The sequence below is a fragment of the Anastrepha ludens genome, unplaced genomic scaffold (assembly GCF_028408465.1).
Source record: "Anastrepha ludens isolate Willacy unplaced genomic scaffold, idAnaLude1.1 ptg000078l, whole genome shotgun sequence".
Lineage (NCBI taxonomy): Eukaryota > Metazoa > Arthropoda > Insecta > Diptera > Tephritidae > Anastrepha > Anastrepha ludens.
This window is the reverse complement of record NW_026530048.1, coordinates 12,501-17,500: the sequence shown is the minus strand read 5'-3', so window position 1 is coordinate 17,500 and position 5,000 is coordinate 12,501. Positions and strand designations below refer to the sequence as shown.

Sequence of the window (5,000 nt, the reverse complement as noted above, 5' to 3'; positions counted from 1 at the left end):
CTTTAGGTCTCAACCACAGCCACCACGAAAACCTCCCCGAAGGGCCGTTCCCATAGAACAGGTCAGAGCGAACTCTGAGGGCTCCTGTTCCCCGTGGTACCGAGTTAAGGTCTCCGGTAAGACATCGAACCCGAAGACTCTGCCAGTTGAGCATCCATACTACTCAGGCACTGGCAAACCTAGATTTTAGTCGCCTTTTACGACAGGCATACCTTACCTCGGGCATATTCTAACCCCTGCACCGCTGGGGGACCAGTAGATAGGGACAGTAGGAATCTCGTTAATCCATTCATGCGCGTCACTAATTAGATGACGAGGCATTTGGCTACCTTAAGAGAGTCATAGTTACTCCCGCCGTTTACCCGCGCTTACTTGAATTTCTTCACTTTGACATTCAGAGCACTGGGCAGAAATCACATTGTGTCAACACCCGTTAGGGCCATCACAATGCTTTGTTTTAATTAGACAGTCGGATTCCCCAAGTCCGTGCCAGTTCTGAATTGATTGTTAATTGATAATCGTTATAATTTAAAAAGAATATATATCGAATGATATAATTCCTTAAAAATTTTAGCAAGAAAGTTCCACAATTGGCTACGTAACTACTATCCGGGGAACAAGAATCGTAATTCTCTATTTACCCAGAACGAGTACATAAACCATGGTATTGCTTCCCAATCAAGCCCGACTATCTCAATCTTCAGAGCCAATCCTTATCCCGAAGTTACGGATCTAATTTGCCGACTTCCCTTACCTACATTATTCTATCGACTAGAGACTCTTCACCTTGGAGACCAGCTGCGGATATTGGTACGGCCTGTTGAGAAGTTTGCGTGACCCCACCATAAATTTTCAAGGTCCGAGGGGAAAATATCGACACAACAGTAAATGTCATGCTCTTCTAGTCCATCTACCATATCTCTCTTCGAAAGACTTCCATGGTAGTACGACTATAAAACAGAAAAGAAAACTCTTCCGATATCTCTCGACGGCTTCTTTATGGTCGTTCCTGTTGCCAGGATGAGCACAAGGCCCATTTTTAATAACAAACGGATACTCAACAGGTTACGGAATTGGAACCGTATTCCCTTTCGTTCAAAATAATTCAAGTATTTAATTATTTTTTAATATATATATATAAATTTTATTAATATTTTTTTTTATTAAAAACTTGAAAATTTTCGGCTTTCGCCTTGAACTTAGGACCGACTAACTCGTGATTAACCACTGTTCACACGAAACCCTTCTCCACTTCAGTCCTCCAAGGTCTCATTCGATTATTTGCTACTACCACCAAGATCTGTACCAATAGCGGCTCCATGCAGGCTTACGCCAAACACTTCTAAGCACACTATTGTACCCTCCTACTCACTAAAGTTTCAAAATTTATAAATCAATCGAAATTGTTTTATAAATCATCTACTTTAGCGGTAATGTATAGGTATACAACTTAAGCGCCATCCATTTTAAGGGCTAGTTGCTTCGGCAGGTGAGTTGTTACACACTCCTTAGCGGATTACGACTTCCATGTCCACCGTCCTGCTGTTTTAAGCAACCAACGCCTTTCATGGTATCTGCATGAGTTGTTAATTTAGGCACCGTAACATTACGTTTGGTTCATCCCACAGCGCCAGTTCTGCTTACCAAAAGTGGCCCACTGGGCACATTATATCATAACCTCAACCTTCATATCAAGAAAGGTGAGGTTCTTACCCATTTAAAGTTTGAGAATAGGTTAAAATCGTTTCGACCCTAAGGCCTCTAATCATTCGCTTTACCAGATAAGATTATTTTATATAATTTTTAAATGCACCAGCTATCCTGAGGGAAACTTCGGAGGGAACCAGCTACTAGATGGTTCGATTGGTCTTTCGCCCCTATACTCAATTCTGACAATCGATTTGCACGTCAGAACTGTTTCGGTCTTCCATCAGGGTTTCCCCTGACTTCAACCTGATCAAGTATAGTTCACCATCTTTCGGGTCACAGCATATATGCTCAAGGTACGCTCCAGTTAGAGGTATAAATAATAATAAATTATCATTATACATAACTATATGGAACGCCCCGGGATTGAATTAATTGACTATTTAAGAAAATAGACTAAAAATTAATCCCATTATATTTTTAAGTTAAGTTAATTATGCCATTAAGTTTAATATAACTCAATGACTTGCACATATGTTAGACTCCTTGGTCCGTGTTTCAAGACGGGTCCCGAAGGTATCCTGAATCTTTCGCATTGTTAATCATATAAATGCATACAAATAAATATTAATATCATAGATATTAAATTTTTTGTAAAATTCAAAAAATGAATTTTAGCATTATATATAATAAAATCTATCAACACTTTATCAAATCATTAGTATTTATTCTATGTTAATATGCTTAAAAAGCAAATTAATTTAAATAAACTTAATATCACCAATGATCTTTTGATAAATACTTTATTATGTTAATAGATTACAATGTCCTTATATGAAAAAAATGCACATTATTTTTAATTATTTAATGATGAATTTTTCATAATGGATATTCAGGTTCATCGGGCTTAACCTCTAAGCAGTTTCACGTACTATTTAACTCTCTATTCAGAGTTCTTTTCAACTTTCCCTCACGGTACTTGTTTACTATCGGTCTCATGGTTATATTTAGTTTTAGATGGAGTTTACCACCCACTTAGTGCTGCACTATCAAGCAACACGACTCTTTGGAAATATCTTTCTAGTAATCATTAACGTTATACGGGCCTGGCACCCTCTATGGGTAAATGGCCTCATTTAAGAAGGACTTAAATCGTTAATTTCTCATACTAGATATTAAGATATTCCATACACTGCATCTCACATTTGACATATAGACAAAGTGACTTAGTGCTGAACTATTTTCTTTTCGCTCGCCGCTACTAAGAAAATCCTTGTTAGTTTCTTTTCCTCCCCTCATTAATATGCTTAAATTCAGGGGGTAATCCCATATGAGTTGAGGTTGTTTTAAAATATTTTTTATCTTCTCACAATTTAATAAATAATTATATCATCTTTTCATCTCTATTTTTCTTTTTTCCTTTTATATAAATATATATTATAAATAATAATTATGTAAAATGAGGCAATTCTAGAATAAAAAAAATTAATTTTTATGCTAGACATTCCTCCTTTAATTACATATATAAATTAATATTTTATATATAATAGGACTATGAATAAGTTCGTGCGGTTTTTTTTCGAAATTTCAAACTTTATTGACGTAAAATGGTTACAAATTTAATATTCAAAATATTGTCCATCGCTTACTACTACTTTTTCCCATCTTTCTGGCAATTCACGGATTCCCTTTGTGAAAAATTCGGTCGGTTTTGCCGCAATCTACGAATCGATCCATTTTTTGACTTCATCGTAATTACGGAAGTGCTGGTCAGCCAGGCCATGTTGCATCGATCGGAAGAGATAGTAATCGGATGGCGCAAGGTCTGGACTATACGGCGGGTGGGGTAGGACATCCCATTTGAGCGTTTCTAAGTATGTTTTGACCACTTGTGCAACATGTGGCCGAGCATTGTCATGTTGCAAAATAACTTTGTCGTGTCTATCGGCGTATTGCGGCCGTTTTTCTCGCAGTGCTCGGCTCAAACGCATCAATTGTCGTCGGTAGACATCCCCCGTAATCGTTTCATTCGGTTTCAGTAGCTCATAATACACAACACCCAGCTGGTCCCACCAGATACACAGCATAACCTTCAGGCCATGAATATTCTGCGCCGACGTCGATGTTGAAGCATGGCCAGGGTATCCATACGTTGCCCGACGTTTTGGATTGTCGTAATGGACCCACTTTTCATCGCCAGTCACAATTCGATGCAAAAAACCCTTTCTTTTGTGCCGTTGAAGCAGTTGTTCGCATGCCATAAAACGGCGTTCAACGTCTCTTGGCTTCAATTCATACGGCACCCAATGGCCTACCTTTCGGATCATTCCCATGGCTTTTAAACGTTTGGAAATGGTTGATTGATCAACTCCCAAAGTTTTTGCAACCTCTTCTTGCGTTTGAGCCGGATCTTGATCGAGCAATTCCTCCAATTCGGTATCCATGAACTTTGGCGGCGCACCCTCGCGTTCTTCGTCTTCCAAGCCAAAATCACCACTTTTAAAGCGTGCAAACCACTTCTGGCACGTTCGCTCAGATAGAGCATGCTCACCATAAACTTCCACCAAGATACGATGACTTTCGGCTGCTTTTTTCTTCATATTAAAATAATGAAGAAGAATTCCCCGCAAAAACACATTATTTGGCACGAAATTCGACATTTTCAAGTGTGGTAAAAATATTGTTGTTTACGCTTCAAATAAAAAACTTATACTGACGTTTGTGCCTTACGACAGTAGCTCTCCAATGAATGTTTGGAAATGTGGATCGATGGAATAATAATCAAGTTACGCCATCTGTTGTAAAACCGTAACGAACTTATTCATAGTCCTATTATATAAATAATATGAAAATTTTTTAAAGAGAATACTTAGATTCAAAATTTTTTTTATTTCATTTTATTTGAGAGGATTTTTTTTTTTTAAGAATATATTAATAAATAAAAAATTCATTATATATCTTTATTTTTTTGCTATTAATATTATGAATTATTTAAAATCCAATAATATACACATTTGCTTAAATTCAATTATTTTTATAAAAGAATAAGCAACTTATTTAGCATAGTCTTACAACCCTCAACCATATGTAGTCCAAGCAGTACTTTAAAATTTAATTTAATGTACATAACAGCATGGACTGCGATATGCGTTCAAAATGTCGATGTTCATGTGTCCTGCAGTTCACACGATGACGCACAGTTTGCTGCGTTCTTCATCGACCCATGAGCCAAGTGATCCACCGCTTAGAGTATTTTTTTATTTATTTTTATTTATAACAAATGTCAATTTTTTTTTGCATATATTAATTGAAAGAGTAAAATTAAATAATAATAATAATAAAATATAAATTGA

General features: G+C 36.8%; 1 non-coding gene and 1 pseudogene across 1 annotated transcript; both read right to left on the bottom strand.

Annotated features, from left to right (window-relative positions):
• LOC128871051 (large subunit ribosomal RNA) overlaps positions 1-2,991 on the bottom strand; it is a 5,042-nt pseudogene extending 2,051 nt beyond the window's left edge.
• Positions 2,992-4,718: 1,727 nt separating this feature from the next.
• On the bottom strand, positions 4,719-4,899 carry LOC128871043 (5.8S ribosomal RNA). The gene has a single exon (XR_008455693.1). It is a non-coding gene; the product is annotated as a 5.8S ribosomal RNA (ribosomal RNA).
• Positions 4,900-5,000: the final 101 nt, after the last annotated feature.